The sequence below is a fragment of the Nyctereutes procyonoides genome, unplaced genomic scaffold (assembly GCF_905146905.1).
Source record: "Nyctereutes procyonoides isolate TBG_1078 unplaced genomic scaffold, NYPRO_anot_genome, whole genome shotgun sequence".
Classification (NCBI taxonomy): domain Eukaryota; kingdom Metazoa; phylum Chordata; class Mammalia; order Carnivora; family Canidae; genus Nyctereutes; species Nyctereutes procyonoides.
The window spans coordinates 37743759-37762016 of NW_026575146.1; the positions used below are offsets into that span (position 1 = coordinate 37743759).

The 18258-nt window shown below is 35.9% G+C and overlaps 1 protein-coding gene across 1 annotated transcript in view; it reads left to right on the forward strand.

Annotated features, from left to right (window-relative positions):
- The window catches only part of FANCC (FA complementation group C), a 281314-nt gene that overhangs the window by 39882 nt on the left and 223174 nt on the right, over positions 1 to 18258 (forward strand). The window contains exon 2 of the mRNA XM_055311856.1: positions 3952 to 4117. The gene's annotated coding sequence lies outside the window, so the exon portion shown is untranslated. The remainder of the gene's footprint in view (positions 1 to 3951; positions 4118 to 18258) is intronic.

The window sequence follows — 18258 nt, forward strand, 5'->3', positions numbered from 1 at the left end:
GAGCATAGGAAATGTCTGTTATGGCAGGAGCTTGGTAATGCAGGATGTCAGGGACCATACTTAAACACATTGAATCCATGTGCTAAATGCCGTGACTGTTACCTGTTATGAGAACATGTAAAAGGGCAATGTATGGAAAACATAAAACCATAAATACCTGTATGAAATTACAACTTGCCAATGGAGTATATCAATGCATGCTAAGATTAAGTCACTGCCTTGAGGGATCCCTGGGTGGCGCAGTGGTTTGGCTCCTGCCTTTGGCCCAGGGCGCGATCCTGGAGACCCGGGATCGAATTCCACGTCAGGCTCTCCGTGCATGGAGCCTGTTTCTCCCTCTGCCTATGTCTCTGCCTCTCTCTCTCTCTGTGTGACTATCATAAATAAATAAAAATTAAAAAAAAAATAAAATTGTGGCATAATATATATAGCATAAATTTTAAAAAAAAAGTCACTGCCTTGAAATGATCCAGTAGTTTTCAAATATGTGGACAGATAAAATATATCAACATTTATAACTAAGATCTTCTGTAACAGTTTCTACACTAGCCATAGTAAATTGAATTTTCTTCTATATATGGTCTTAGCAAAGACAGATGATTTTATATAAAAAAGACATCAACGTGGACATTGAAATTATAAACAAAACACTACTTTGCAAATTATACTTTCTTGCTGAAGTATTAGCCTGTGTTTTAGAGAAAGTAAGAATGTTTTTAGATAGAAAACAATTTCTTATCCCACTTGTTAACATTAAATGCCAGGCATTTTACTTTTCTGATGTCCTTTTTCTAATAAATAGATTAATAGGAATTTAGAACAGAAATCTGCAGCTGAGAATTAGAATTTCAGAGCTCTTGAGAGAAATTGTGCATTGAACTGGGTGAATGGAGGAAACTTACCTGCTGGAAAAACTGATTTTACTATTATACATCAGTAGTAAAAAAAATCGACATCAAACCCTTATTTTGGAGATCTATCTTGAATTTTCATACAAAGAGAATAGAAATAAATTCTTATTAAGGGAAAAAAGCGTATTGCAGGCATGTGGCTCTTATTTACAACTGCCTGCTTTTTTGTTGTTGACAAAAAAGAAAAATTTCTATTTTAATTCCTTGAAAGCAATTTGAATGATAGCCATTTTGGAAATTATACAACTTCATATTAAATATTGAACAGTAAGGTAGTCAGATGGAAGTCTTCACTTCATCCAGCATCATCACATTGGTTTGACAAATGCTTTTAAAGTATGCGGAAAACATTTTGTTCCCTTCCTCCTTTGGCAAAGGCAGACATTGTGGTCTCCCTGTTGAAGTTTGGGTGAATAAACTTGGGATGTGTAAACAGAAACAGTCGATAGAGAGAGCCTCTCACAATTGGAAGGACCCACTGAGCAGTTAGCATGCGACTGTGGGCACTGAGGAGATGGGATGGGGTGGAATGGGATTGTTAGATTTAAGAGAGGAATTAAGCAATGTGGACAGAGGTGAGGAATGCGACTGCTCAGAATAACATGATAGTTCTTCCTCAAGAAAGAAGCCAAATATTTCAGGTTGAGGTTCCTGAAAAGTTTTGCTTTTGTTATGGATAAAACCAAACAAAAGTTACTCTTCATTTTCAGCCTTTATCTCCTTTTGTGATGCGTTATCAGTGATTTGTAACTGTGGATGAGTTTCTAATGTGTTTCTCAGTGAATGGCTCTATAGAGCTGTGTGACCTTGGGCAAGATCTTTAACAGCTTTTTGTCTGAGTTTCCTCATCTATAAAATGAGATTGTGGGGATTAATTGAGCTTTGTCTAAAGCACTTACAATTGTTGTCATAATAAGTCCTATGTGTTAGGTGCTATAATAATAATAATTACCATTATCATCATTTTATTTGAGTAAGAAACCCTATTGAGGAAGAAGCTATTTACTTCCTCTAATAACCTTAGTATAGTTGATGTATTTTTTTATATAACGAATCAATGATGAATTCTTTAGTGTTTAAGGTGATTTATAATGTCTGTGTTACCTTTGAAAAATTAATTTTTTAAAGTTTTATTTATGTAAGTAATCTCTACATCCAATATGGAGCTCAGACACACAACCCCAAGATTAAGAGTCACACACTCCTCTGACTGAGCCAGCCAGGTGCCCCTGAAAAATCAATTTTTGAAAAATATTAGTAACTGTGGGAGATTTCTATTTTCATAGCATTTTTCGAAATTAAAACATGAGCCAGTAAATGTCACATAAAAAACATAGCCACCTGGGGCTATTTAGTGTAGGGGCAAAGATTATACATACCTCAGGGATCCCTAAGGGCATTATTATAAAATTGTACCTTAATGTTCAGTTAGTGTTCAGGGTAGGCAGCCCCTGAGTCATCCAAATTTTAGATGCTTTTTTAAAAACAGGGAATTGTATAATTGCTTTCAAAAAAGATTTCCATTATGAATACATAAAAGCAAATTTTTACACTTCAAATTACACTGTGATTTTAGCAACTTCCATTATCATTAGTATATTCCTAGGTGCATTGAAATGAAAGATTCGTGTGGTTTTTACAACCTTTAAGTTAGCATGAGAGAAATAGAACCCTTAATTTTCCTTCCAGACTATTCCTCTTGTCTTTTCTAATACTGTCCATAATGTGTTATATGGCAGTGATGGTTTGAAACTATCTTGTCTTGTTTTGTTTTGTTTATATGTGATCAGTTGGGGTTTTTTTTGTGGTAGGTGTGTTTTGTTTTCTTGTATAGTACCACCGTTTATCCAACAAATTCTCTTTCCTGTGAAGAGGAAAATGGAAGATGGTGGAAGTCAATGCAAAATAAACCTTTGAGAATTTCTTAAAAGAAGATTTTTTTTTTTAAAGATAGTTTTATTTGAGCCTAAGTTAGGACACCTGCTCCCACACACAATCTTCACAAAGAAGAGAGTACTGTGGTAAAGGAACATTTGGTTTAGGGTCATATACATTTTTATATACGATGTTACAAATCATTAGACAAAAGACAATTCAGAAAGTTGCAGACCTTACTTAGGTTTCTAGCATATGCAAGGCTGTGTGACATTAATCTTAAGGGAATAGGGAAGTTTCCTTTTTTTATCTTTTGAGTTCAGAATGTTCCTTTTTGGTTATTTTCTTTAATGAAGCAGATGTACAGTCTGTGCTCAGGGCACAAATAGAGCCCATGCTTTGAGGTTTTGTGGAATTATTTTGACCTTGATAAATGTTAAAATATAGCTTCTCTGGGAGCCCAGGAGAAGTGCCTACAAATGTTAAGTTGAAAATTTCCTTTATCAATGATAATTACGATTTTTGTATGTAGCTACTGAAGTTACTATATTAAGACTCCTGGAAATAATAGCAACCATTACCTCCATATTTAGAGATGGCTCAAGAACTGCATAGTAGGCATTCAGGTAAATGTGTATTGAATGATAGTTAAATGAATTATATCTAGATGTAGCCATATTTAGAAGAAAGCAACACCTCTTTTACTTTCCTTCTCAGGAGCAAGGGAGCCTTTCCTGGAAGCTCCTGTTCTAGGTGTCTCCTTGTATTTCCTCCTTGGCCAGGATACAGTCATTGACAGAGGAAGTGTGATTCCTCTGACTGATTTAGGTGGAATAGGTGTTTTGGGTATAAACCACAAAGACCACTGCATTGGTTATAAAAATAATCCATGATTATCATAGGAAGTTTGGAAAATAATGAAAAGCATAACATAAAAAATTTAAAAACTATCATCACATAGAGTTAGCTATTGTTAAACTTGTGTTTAGCTTTTCCGTTTTTATTTTTCAGAAAATTGTAGTCATGTTGTGCATAGTGTTTTATAGTCTTAAGTTTAGTTATCTAATACAACCATTTTTTCATGCCATTAAACCATGTTCAAAAATGAGATGAGTGGTCTACTGTGTTCTTTCATATGGTGATATTACAATTTATTTATTTGCAGATCTGATTTGTTTATTTGAGAGAGAAAGAGAGAGAGAGAGGATGAGAGAAAACAGAAGTGGGAAGGAGATGGAGAAGCAGGCTTCTGCCTGAGCAGGAACCCAGTGCGGGACTCGATTCTAGGACCTTGGGATCATGACCCAAGCTGAAGGCAAGCTCTCAACCACGTGAGCCACCCAGGCGTCTCTATTACAAATTATTTAAGTAATTGCTTATTGTTAGAAATTGAGATTAAAAAAAAGAAATTGAGATCATCAGTAGTGTTTTACTATGTGTATGAAGACCTGTTAGTATTAGTCATTGTGTACATCTGTGGTGAGGAAAATGGGAAAGAGGACATAAATACTTTCAAAGCTTTTGGTGTACTTTCCTTACCCTCCAGAAAACGTGTGCCATTTACACTTACACAAAGCTGTATATGAGTGTTTCTTTAACTGTATTCTTGTCAGCTTTGGGAATTATTTTATAATTGCTACTTTAATAGACTAAGTGTGGTATTCTTTTGTTTTTCTCTACTTTTTTGATTACCAGTATTACTGAATATTAACAACATAGTAGATACCTATTGAATGAAAGAATAAATATGTGTTTCTTGATGTGTAGATTATTCACATCCTTTATATGGCATTATTTTTACATTTTTTATTGTGATATACATAAAATAAAGATCATAAAGTATGTTAATAGTAAAACTCTAGAATAAATTTATGACATTCTCTTCTGACTTGGTTATTCCAAGTATTAGTTTACCTAATTTATGATATTATAATCACTTTAAATTATGGTATCTCAGAGCCTATTCTGGTTCGGTGAGTTATTCTGTCATACATCCTCATGGCTATAGCCTTTGCCTTTGGTACTGAATGAGAAAAGTTACTTCCTTCTAGATTTCTTTATGTTATTTACTAATGTCTATGACTCTTTCTCAGACTTCTTTATTTTGGCAATATAGCATTTTATTTATCTTCATATTCTCCCAAGTGTCAAAATATGTTTTCCACTGTATAGAAAGAATTTAAAATTATTTTCTTACTTCTTGGCTCAGATTCTCTTTTTAATTGTAATCATGTGTGTGTCTCTCAGAGCTTGAGTAAATGACATTTTCTTGTGTTATTTATTAATAGTTATAACTAGTGTTTATTGTTAACATTTTTCTCATTTAATCTTTTCTTTTGGTTCTATGAGATTAGGATCAATATCCCTTTCTTTTATACAGAGATGAAATATTTTGGGCCATACAGCTAATAGTGGTAAAGCTGGGGTTGGAACCTTGCTTGCTAGTGATGTTTGGATATTAAATTATAAACTATACTATGTTTGGTCATATGTATAGAAAGAGGCTAAATTAGGGTTTCCAAGTTATGCTGAAATGTATAATTTAAATTTGATTCTTGTTCTCAAGTGGACTCTTCTCTCTGTTATTTGCAGCTAGAAAAATAAAAGGCCTCAAATATAATTTAATAAAACCAGCAAGAACCATACCACTTTTGTAGTCAGTTTTGTTGTAAACTAGTATTTATACAACCCATGACTTGATAGCTCACCAAACCATCTTGTATTACCATATTTTGAATGTAGCAGGAACTGGCTTAGCAAAATTTTAAAACTTTTGACTCTAATATTTGTGGTACAGTAAAAGAAACAATTTGGGGGCTTTCAGGTTTGTGTGGTATACAGCCTGTCCAGGACATTGATGCTTATTCTCCTTGTTGACTCCAGTGCTTTCATGAGTAGTTTTGCTGACATTCAGTCTTGCCAAGAGAGATTCTGGTGGAGAAATCTGGTAGAAAGCCATCAGCCTCTTTTTATTAGAAATACAACAATTATTGATAATATCTAACATTTCTTGAATGCCAAGCACAGGTCCAAGTGCTTTCTGTGTATTGACCCCTTTTAAGCTTCACAGTGGCCCTATTAGGTTTTCTCCCGTTTTGAAAAAAAAAAAAAAGTTTTTCTCCTGTTTTATAGATACCAGAACTAAGAACTAAGGAACAGACAGGTTAGATAACTTCCCAAGGTCACAGGAGTAGTATATGGCACAATGGAGATTCAAACCGTGGCAGTCTACCTCCAGATTCTGTCTCCTTCATCACTCTGTTACTCTAACATTTATTAGATGGAAGAGGGAGGTATTGATGACTCATAAATAACTGTTCACGTTTTTGGAAAGGTTTGACTTGATGCTTGGTAGCAGCTCAAAATAGTTAAGCAATTGATATTCATTAAATTCTTAACTCATATATTCTTTTGTGTTCATACAAATTTAGGTAATTTTGCATTCCCAGTAAACAAAATGGTCTCTTAGACTGTTTAAAACAAAACTTTGGAGAGTTGATTCAGAATCATAGTAATAGTCACAGAATGATTAAATAATCTGTTTAGTACTCTCTACTACTGTAGTACATATTGGTCTTGTACTCCCTCCTTTATCAGTGAATATTTCAGAAATGGCAGGCTATTTTGAAATTGCTCAGGTTGGCTATAGGCCTAATTTGTCTTTAACACCTCATTTCACCTATCACTGGTACTTTGGTCTGTTCTGTGTTTCCTCATTACTCAATGGGATGCCCAACCATCTTTACTTTCTGTCAACAGCTTCCTTCTAAGATATTCATATTAATTTTTAAAAGTATAGTAGACTCTTTCTTAGAGTGTTTGCATTTAATGCAAGAGTCACAGGCTAGGCTGTAGGGTTACTTTTGAGATTTGCCTTACTCCTTCCTGAAGCTCAGGAGATTTCTCCTTCTCATCCTTGTCTCTCTGTCATCAGTCTTGTCTTGTTCTATTAACAAGTCTAGGTCTCAAGAAGGAGACTTGGGGTAGCCCAGCTTAACACCAGTGACATGGCTGATTATGATAATGGTGAATGATGGAAGTAATTCATTGTAGAGCACCGTTTTGATCTCACCTTCCTTTTCCCATGGTTGAAAGCTAGTGAGTAAATGAAAACTTCGTTTATCATCTTTGGGCATTTAATATTACCCCGTGTCCTGTGCCATTCCTCTTCACTGTCTCTCATCAAAACTATTGAGGTGAATGAATTGGAGATTAAACTAAAAATTCTGACCCGGTTTTTGGAAATAGCTGTGTAGTTTTTGCCAATTTGGAAAGCTGTCACTTAAAGTGGCTCCTGATCAGATAATAATTGATCAGTTCAGATGGGGCACGGTTGCTTCTCCATTTGTTCCTAAGACAGTAGTGTGTAGTAAAGTCAGCTACTGGCTTGAATTCAGGTGTCACTAGCAGGCCTAGAGGACCATATAGAGTTACGATCATAAGTAACATGTAAAGGCTAGAGGGATCCAAAGATATAAATCTCTTCCTTTTATTCATCTTTTGCAGAACCCTCTCCTATTATCCCTTTGGTCTTAGAATTAGAATTTTTTCTTTGTTAATGGGCAAAATCAATCCACCAGGGCAAGGATATGGTGAGAATGTTAGCCTAGGTTTTTAAAATGGTAAGGGGATAGGCTTTTGTGTTATGGTGTGTGTGTATGTGTGTGTGTGCAGGCGGGATGTTTTACACAATTGAAAATCTGCAAACACTGAGAATCAGTCCTAAGAAGCATGTATGTTGCATGATGGCCGAAGGAAGAAGAGCTCTCAGAGGGGCTGACTTAGAAGGTGCTGTTGGAGAAAGGAAGAGAAACCAAGGGAGGAGAGCATGTGTAGGGTAAGCACTGAGCTGTTTGATGCTGCAGAGAAGGCAGACAAGGTAAGATCAGAACAATGAATACTGCACTTGACCCTGAAGGCTTGGTAGCAGAGTTGCTGTTGACCTTTGCTCAGAAATCTTCCAACATGATGGTGGGAACAGAAGTCATTTCTGGAAACTGAGGAACGAACAATTACTGAGAAAATGGAGACAGCCGTGAGTGTGTAGACTCTTCTTTCAAGATACTTGACTGTGAAAGAAAAGAAAGAAACAAGTGACGTGATCAAGGAAAAGCCTTTTACTTTATTCTTTTTCGGGATGCGGAAAGAAAGGTTTTTAATAGGCCAAGAGAAAGGGAGGTGATGGTTAGGGAGAACAGTCTTAATGGATGGAGAAAAGTCTTAAATGCGATGGGAAGGGGTAGAGTTAGAGCCTGGGTAGGAAAAGAGGGGTTCCAGAGCCTTCAGGGAAGGGTGCAGTTTCAACTGACAGTCTGAAAGGTGGAGAAACTGTCTCTGTACAGTGAATATGCGAATGCAGATAATAGAGTTTCAAAAGATTCTACAATAAATGCATAGAATTTAGGATTATACATTTAAGTTTTTTTCTGGCTTGAGTTATCTTTTTTAAATCTAATATTTATTTTTTATTTTTTTAGAGATTTTATTTATTTAATCATGAGAGACACAGAGAGAGAGGCAGGGACATAGGCAGAGAGAGAAGCAGGTTCCATGCAGGGAGCCTGATGTGAGACTCGATCCTGGGACTCCAGGATCATGCCCTGGGCCGAAGGCAGGTACTCAACCACTGAGCCACCCAGGGGTCCCTAATTTAATATTTTTAAGTTTATTAAGTAATCTGTACACCCAACATGGGGCTCGAACTCACCCCCAAGATCAAGAGCCATCTATTTTTCCAACTGATCCAGCCAGGCACCCCGGGATTGAGTTATCTTTTTAATTGTTCCTAATACACAATTGATTAAAATGATGGAACCATTTGACAAATTTTAAAAATAATCTGTTAAACATAAATAAAATTTTATGTGACTGCAGTTTCTTAATGGGTGGATGAGGTGGTGGTGATATTTCTGTTGAGAAATCTATCAGTGCTAATTTTTTGAGTGGTCCTTGTTTTGAGGCCTGGTTTTTATATCTTAGCACTGTTATGTACCGCAAGTGAGAGTCAGATGGAGTAAGTCAGGAATGGCTTTTTTGAAGAAGGGAAACCATACTTCCCTTCCTGTACCTCTCCTTGGTTTTTAATACTGTACTCACAGAATACTTTGTTTTTCTTCTTATACTTGTGGGCACCAGTTGTATAGAGGTTTCCCCACACAAAGTGACTCCCAAAAACCAGCTGGGTCCTATGATTTACCACAGTTCTGATACTGCTTGGACCTAGTATTAGATCCCACAGGTTAAGGGCTGGGTCCTACAAGATTTCTCCTCCTCTTCCCCCTTCAGGTATAGTCATAGGACCAGGTTATCACCGTACATCTGACCTATGAGCTATCAGTTGAAGGTACCCATGATCCCCTTCCTTGGGTTCAGTTAATTTGCTAGAGCAGATCACTGGATTCAGGAAAATAGGTTTACTTACTAGATTACTGGTTTATTATAAAGGGTATCAAAAGAAACAGAGGAACAGCCAGATGAAGAAATACAAAAGGAAGGATCCAGAGGGTTCCTAGTACAGGAGCTTCGGTCTCTATGGAGTTTGGGATGCACCACCCTCCTGCATGTGGATGTGTTCTTTTCTTACCAACATGGAAGCTCTCCTAAGCCGCAAAGTTCAGGGATTTTTATGGAAGCTTTGTATTGTAGGCATGATTGATGAAATCGTTGACCACTGGTGACTGATTCAGTCTCCAGACCCTCTCTCCTCCTTGGAGGTGTATGTGGAGGGGTGAGACTGAAAGATCCAACCCATGAATCATGATTGGTTCCCCTGGCAACTAGGTCTATCCTTAGTAGCTTTCCAAAGGCATTAACATAAACTCAAATGTGGTTGAAAGTGGCTTGTTATAAATAACAAGACACCCATTTCACCTTTATGATTATGAAGCTATTTCAGTAACTGAGAACTACAGACCAAACATAACAGAAGATGTTTCCATTACTCTTATCACTTAGGAAATTCCAAGAGTTTAGAAGTTGTGAGCCAGGACTATTGGATGAAAACCTAAAAACATATTTCTTACTATACAGTATAGCATCACAGCTTTCTTCTACAAAGTGGGAGAACAATGATTATGGCAGGAGAGGGAGGAAAACAGAGGCTTAGGCTTTAGTTATTTTTACAGAGTTTTTAGGAAAGAGAATGATGCTAAATTCATATTTTGAAACCTGATCCCCAAAGTGATGGTATCTAAAGGTAAGGTTTGGGGGTGATTAGGTGAGGAGGATGGAGCATTTATGAGTGGAATTACTCCCTTATAAAAGAGGATCCAGAGAGCCTCATAGTCCTAATGTATAAATCCACAGTGTAAAAATGGCTGTCCATGGACTACTAGACACTGAATTTGCAGCGTCTTGAATTTGGACTTCCCAGCCTTTAGGAATATATTTCTGTTGTTTATAAGCCACCCAGTTTGTGGTATTTTTTAACAGCAGCCTGAACAGACTAAGAGTATGTAAGAAAGTTGAAGATCTATAAATTGATCGTAAAACTAACTGTGCCTGTGTACTCCTTAGAAAATATCTATATATCCCCACTGGAAAGTATACCCCAAAGTTAAGGCAGTAGTATATAGACTAAAAACTGGAAGTGTGTCAATGGCAGGGCTAGGTCAAGGTCATCTCCGTCTCTTTGTATTTGTTTTCATTGCTCTATAATACATGGCTTTTGAGTGTCCTCAAGTCATTTTTGGTTTAGTTGGATAAGTGACTAATAAAGGGTCTGAGTTTCCTAATTTGTGAACTGGGGATTTTGAGTTTAGACAATCCCTAAAGTTGCTTCCATTCAAAAACTGTGATCTAATTATTTGTACAAACCACCCTTGATATTGGTCAAAATGTATAAAAATTGAAACCAGTTTCATCTCCTTTCCTTTTTTTTTTTAATGAAAGGTTAAATCTGGTTAGTTTTTCTCTTCTATACTGTGATGTGTTGAAAATGATTATTTGATTGTTTGAACTCTTTGGAGTAATTTTTGGACTCTGTTCTTAAAACACATTGGCAAAAGGTCATCTTTTAAGATATTAAAAATTATGTTATATTCCTTATACGTGGAAATGCCAAGAGATTTGCTATTTTTCATTTGCTCAGATATATTTGGCCATTGATTGTGGATGACGCTTTGTTAGATAACTGATTTTTTTTTTAAGATTTTATTTATTTATTCATGAGAGACAGAGAGAGAGAGGCAGAGACACAGGCAGAGTGAGAAGCAGGCTCCATGCAGGGAACCCAACGTGGGACTCAATCCCAGGTCTCCAGGATCATTTCCTGGACTGAAGGCGGTGCTAAACTGCTGAGCCACCCGGGCTGCCCAAGAACTGATGTTTTTGATTAACGATAGCCCAGGCTCACAGGCCTGTGTCCAATTTGATGTCATAGTGATTGTCATTTCTTTGAATTTTAAAACTACCTCTTCTTCCCATCTACAAATACAGTGAAAGAAACTAAAGAGTCTGAGCCAAGGAGCAAGGGGGAAAGCAAAGAGGAAAAAATAAAATAAAAAAGAGTAATTCTTGGGACCGCCTGGGTGGCTCGGCGGTTAGGCGTCTGCCTTTGGTTCAGGGCGTGATCCTGGAGGCCGGGGATGGAGTCCCACATTGGGCTTCCTGCATGGACCCTGCCTCTTTCTCTGCCTCTGTCTCTACCTCTCCCTCTCTCTGTATCTCTTATGAATAAATAAATAAAATCTTAAAAAAAAGAATAATTCTTATAGAGAGTAAAGAATATTTTGATACCTGGGAGAAAGTAAAATAAATGAAAAGACTTGTTGGCCAAAGACAAAAAAAGTGAGAATGACTGGTAGATATTTACTGAATAACATAAAACATTCTGGAGAGAAATCATTTTTTAAAAAATTAAATTAAATAATTAATTAATTAATCATTAATTAAAAAATTAAATAAACCCAGATGGCTCAGCGGTTTAGTGCTGCCTTCAGCCCAGGGCATGATCCTGGAGACCCAGGATCGAGTCCTGTGTCAGGCTCCCTGCACGGAGCCTGCTTCTCCCTCTGCCTGTGTCTTTGCCTCTCTCTCTCTGTGTGTCTCTCATGAATGAATGAATGAATGAATGAATAAATAAATAAATAAATAAATAAAATCTTAAAAAAATAAATAAATATGTTTCAGGTATATAGCTTTATAATTCAATGTTGCTTATACTACAAAGTGATCACCAAACTCATCTAGTACCATCCATCACCATACGGTTGACTCCCTTCACTGCTTTTGCTTACCCCTTTCCTTTCTGGTAACCACTAGTCTATTCTCTGTATCTATGAGTTTATTTTTGTCTTGTTTTCTTTGTTCAGTTGTTTTAATTTTTTAGATTTTACATATGAATGAAATCATATGGTATTTATCTTTCTCTGACTTATTTTGCTTAGTGTAATATCTTCATCATCAATTCATGTTGTTGCAAATGGCAATATTTCATTTTTTTATGGCTGAGTAGTAGTCCATTGTATAAATATACCATGTCTTCTTTATCCATCCATTAGTAGACACTTATGTTGCTTTCATATCTTAGCTATTGTAAATAATGCTGCAGTGGACATATGGGAACATATATAACTTTTTGAATTAGTGTTTTTATATTCTTTGGAAAAATAGTAGAATAGCTAGGTCATATGGCAGTCCTATTCTTAATTTTTATAGGACTATTTTACATACTGGTTGTACCAATTTATTTATCAATAGTGTATGAGGGTTCTCGTTTCTCCATATCCTTGTCAGCACTTGTTATTTCTTGCCTTTTTTTTTTTTTTTGACAATAACCATTCTCACAAGTGTTAGGTGATATTTACTTTGCACTTTTCTTTCTTTTTTTTTTTGTTGGTTTTTTTTTTTTTTTTTTGATTTGCACTTTTCTAATAGTGACACTGAGCATGTTTTCACGTGCCTGTTGCCCATCTGTATGTCATCTTTGGCTAAATGTCTATTCAGATCCTCTGCCCCTATTTAATCATGGTTTTTTTTTCCTTATTGGTTATATGGTTTGCAAATATCTTCTGTCAGTAGGTTTTTTTTTTTTTTTTTTGATAATGGTTTCCTTTGCTGTGCAGAAGCTTTTTAGTTTGATGTAGTCCTATTGGTTTATTTTTGCTTTTGTTTTCCTTGCCTTTGGAATCAGATATATCACTTAGACCAATGTGAGAGAGCTTATAAACATGAACACAGATGCAAAAACCCTATTTTCTGTGTTTTTAGGAGTTTCAGGTCTTATATTCAAGTCTTTAATCAATTTTGAGTTATGTATATACTATAAGCCAGTGGTTGAGTTTTTCCTTTGCACATGCTGTCTAGTTTTCCTTGAATCATTTATTGAAGAGACTGTCCTTTCTCAATCATATACCCTTGGTTCCTTTGTCATAGATTAATTATTCGTATATGTGTGGGTTCATTTCTGATTTCTCAATTCTGTTCCATTGATCTATGTGTTTGTTTTTGTTCTAATAACATATTGTTTTGATTACTGTAGCTTTGTAGTATAGTTTGAAATGAGGGAGCATGATACCTCCAGTTTTGTTCTTTCTAAGGATTACTTGATGATTATTAATTTTTTATGGTTCTTTTTTTTAAGATTTATTTATTTCTTCATGAGAGACACGAGAGAGAGAGAGAGAGAGGGGCAGAGACACAGGCAGAGGAAGAAGCAGGCTTCCTGTGGGGAGCCTGATGTGGGACTCGATCCCAGGACCCTGGGTCATGACCTGAGCCAAAGGCAGACAGACACTCAACCACTGAACCACCCAGGTGTCCCAATTTTTTATGGTTCTATACAAATTTTAGAATTATTCTAGTTCTATGCAGTATGCCATTGGACTTTTTTTTTAAGATTTTTTATTTATTTATTCATAGAGACAGAGAGAGAGAGAGAGAGAGAGAGAGAGAGAGAGAGAGAGAGGCAGATTCACAGGTAGAGGGAGAAGCAGGCTCCATGCAGAGAGCCTGACGTGGGACTCGATCCAGGGTCTCCAGGATCATGCCCTAGGTTGCAGGCGGTGCTAAACCACTGTGCCACTGGGGCTGCCCGCCATTGGACTTTTGATAGGCATTGCATTGAATCTGTAGATTGTTTTGGGTACTGTGGACATTTTGACAATATTTTAATTCATGACCATGATATTTATATTTTTATTTTTTTTAAAGATTTTATTTATTTATCGCGCCCTGGGCCAAAGGCAGGCGCCAAACCGCTGCGCCACCCAGGGATCCCGGGATTGATTTTTTTAAAAAAGATTTTATTTATTTATTCATGAGACACACACACACACACACACACACACACACACACACACACACACACACAGGCAGAGACACGGGCAGAAGGAGAAGCAGACTCCATGAAGGGAGCCTGACTCACGACTCAATCCTGGGTCTCCAGGATCACGCCCTGGGTTGAAGGCAGTGCTAAACCACTGAGCCACCCGGGCTGTCCTGTATATGGGATTGATTTCTACATATCGATTTTCCGTCTTGCAACTTTGCTGAATTAATTTATTCTAACAGTTTTTTGGTGGAATCTTCAGAGTTTTCTATATATTATGTCACATTATCTGCAAATAGTGACATTTTATTTAGTTCTTTCCAATTTGGATGCCTGTTTTTTCTTGCCTAATTGCTGTGGCTTGGACTTCCAATATTATGTTTAAATAAAAGTGGTAAGAGTGGGGCATCCTTGTTTTTGTTCCTATTCTTAGAGGAAATACATTCGGCTTTTCATTATTGCGTATGATGTTAACCTGTGGATTTATCTTATATGGCCTATTTTATGTTGAGGTAAGTTCCCTCTATCTCCACTTTGTTGAGAGTTTTTATCCCAAGTGGATGTTGAATTTTGTCAGGTGTTTTCTTTTTCAAGTGTGTTTTTGTTTTTGCACATATTAGATGATCATAAGATTTTTATCTTCCCTTTTTTTTTTTTGATTTTATTTATTTATTCATGAGGGACACAGGAGAGAGAGAGGCAGAGATCTAGACCTAGGGAGAAGCAGGCTCCCACAGGGAGTCTCATGTGGGACTCCATCCCCGACCTGGGATCATGACCTGAGCCAAAGGCAGACGCTCAGCCACTGAGCCACCCAGGTGTCCTTATCTTTCATTTTGTTAATGTGATGTATCATGTTGATTTGTGGACGTTGTACCATCCTTTCATCCTTGGAATAAATCCTGCATGATTGTGATGATGATTCTTTAAATGTATTGTTCATTCAGTTTGCTAATACTTTGTTAAGGTTTTTGCATCTGTGTTCATTAAGGGTATTGGTCATAATTTTCTTTTTCTGTGGTGTCCCTGCATGGTTTTGGTATTAGGGCAATACTGGCTTAAAACGTGTTCAGAAGGTTTCTCTCATCTTTAGTTTTGGGTGAGTTGAAAAAGATACGTATTACATCTGCTTTGAATGTTTGATAGAATTTGCCAATGAATCTGTTCTGGAGTTTTGTTTGTTGACAATTCCTTGATATTGTTTAAGTCTTCTTACTAGTAATCGGTGTATTCAGATGTTCTATTTCTTCATGACTGTTAGTCTTGGAAGGTTATATGTTTCTAGGAATTTGTCCATTTCTTCTAGGTTGTATAGCTTGTTGGCCTATAATTGTTCATAGCAATCTTTTATGATCCTTTGTATTTCTGTATTATCAGTTGTAATTTCTCTTTCATTTATGATTTTACTGGAGCCCTACTCTATTTTTCTTGGTGAGTCTAGCTAGAGTTTGGCAATTTTGTTTATCATTTCAAAGAATTAACTCTTAGTTTCATTGAACTTTTTTCCTGGGTGGGTTTTTTTTTTTTTTTTGTCTCTGTTTTATTTGTTTTCACTTTGATCTTTATTATTTCCTTTCTTCTACTAATTTTGGATTTTGTTCTTTTTCTACTTCCTTTAAATACAAAATTACATTGAGGTTTTTCACTGTTTCTTGAGGTAGGCCTGTGACTTCCCACTTGGAACCACTTTTGCTGCATTTCATAGATTTTGGTATGTCATATTACTGGTTTCATTTGTCTATAGATATTTTTTTATTTTTCCTTTGATTTTGTCAGTGACCCATTGGTTGTTCAGTAGCATGCTATTAAATCTCCACTTTTTTTTTCCATTTCCTACTTGTAATTAATTTCCAGTTTCATACCATTATCATTGGGAAAGGTGCTTGATATGATTTCAGTTTTCTTGTATATATTGAGACTTGTTTTGTGACCCAACATACGATCTGTCTTGTAGAATGTTCCACACACATGTGAGAAGCACATGTATTCTGTTGCTTAAGATGGAATAATGTATATATATATATCTCATAAGTCAGTCTGGTGTAATATGTTGTTTAAGGCCCATGCTTCCTAATTGATTTTTTTTTTTTTTTGGCCTAGATGATCTATCCATTGATGAAAGTGAAATAAAGCCTTCTCTATTACTTTATTGCATTCATTTTTCTCCAGTTAATATATGCTTTATGTTTTAGGTGCTCCCATGTTAGGTGTGTATATATATATATATATATATATATATATATATATATTTTAAATGTATCTTCTTGCTGAATCAACCTCTTTATCGTTATGTTCTCTTTTTTCTTTCATTAAGGTATTTGCCTTGAAGTCTGTTTCATCTGATGTGATTATAGCTACTCCAGTTCACTCTCATTTTTATTTGCATAGACTATCTTTTTCTATCCCTTCACTTTCAGTCCATGTGTGTTCTTATCTCTGATGTGAATCTCTTGCAGGCAGCATACACATGGATCTTGTTTTTATATACATTCAGCCTCTCTAATATCTTTTGATTGGCAAATTTCATTTACATTTAAAATAATTTTTGATAGGCATATTCTTACTGCCATTTTGTTAATTGTTTTCTGGCTGTTTTTTAAAAAAACCCTCTGTTCTTCTCTTCTCTTGTTCTTTTGTGGTTTGATGTTATGTTTAGATTCCTTCCTCATTTTCTTTTTTAATTTACTCCAAATTTTTTTCCTGGGATTATTGTGAGGTTAACTTAAAACATCCTATGAAAACAGAAGTCTATTTTAAAGTTGATAACAACTTGATTTTAAACACATTCCAAAGATTTACCTTTTTACATCCCCCTCCATGTATTATATTTTTGATGACATATTTTACATCTTTTTATTTTATGCTTTCCTTAATTAATTTTTGTAATTTTAGTTAATCATACTACTTTTGTATTTTCACCTTTTCACTTGCTTTGTAGGAGATATATTACCTTTGTTATATATTTACCTTTTAAACTGAGGTTTTTATTTTCATGTTTTCTTGTTATTAATTAGAACCATTTCTTTTTGGCTTAAAGAAGACCCTTAACATTTATTGTAGGGCCTGTTTAGTGGTGAGGAACTCTTTTACCTTTTGCTTGTTTGGAAAGCTCTTAATCTTTCCTTCAGTTCTGAAGGATAACCTTGCTGGGTAAAGAATTCTTGGTTAGAAATTTTTTTCTTTCAGTGCTTTGAATATGTTGTGCTACTGCCTTCTGTCAGTAAAGTTTCTGCTGAAAAGTCTCCTGATAGCCTTATAGAGTTCCCTTTCTATGTAACAAGTTATTTTTCTGTTGCTGATACAGGATTCTTTCTTTATTCTTAACTTTTATCATTTTCATTATTTTTCTTGGGGTGGATCTCTTGGGATTCATCTTATTTGGAGCTATCTGGGCTTCCTTGACCTGGATATCTGGTTCTTTCCCTAGATTTGTGGGAAATTTATTATTTTTCAAATAATTTTGTTGGCTCTGTGTCTCTGTTCTTTTCCTGGTATCCCTATAATGTGAATGTTATTCTACTTTACATTGTCCCAAATGTTTCTTGAGTTATTTTAACTTTGCTAAATTCTGGTTTGATTTTTCTGCTCTAGCTGAGGGAGTTCTGTTGCTGATTTTTTCTTCTACTTCACCTAGTTTGCTGTTGAATCCCTCTAGTGTTTTTCAGTTTAGTTATAATTTCTGTTTGATACTTTATTTTTTTATTTTTTTGTTCAAGTTCCCACTATGTTCATCCATTTTTCTCCTGAGTTCTGTGAACATCTTTATGATTATTACTTTGAGCTTTTTATCAGGCCAATGTACATTTCATTTAGTTCTTTTTCTGAGGTTTTTGTCTTGGTTCTTTTGTTTGGAACATATTCTCTCTCCTCATTTTGCCACCTCTCTGTGTTTCTTTTAAAAAAAGAAAATTTAATATTTTAATTTATTTATTTGAGAGAGAAAGCACAACCAGAGGGAGGGGCAGATGGAGAAATAGGCTCTCTGAGAGCTCAGTGTAGGACTTGATCCCAGGACCTTGGGATCATGACCTGACCTGAAGGCAGATGCTTAACCAACTGAGCCACCCAGGTGCCCCTCTCTGTGTTTGTTTCTGTGTGTCAGGTATGCCAGCTTCCTTTCCCAGTCTTGAAGGTATGTGGTCATGTGTAGGACATATCCTATGAGACCCAGAAGTACATTCTCCCTTGGTCACCAGAGCCAGG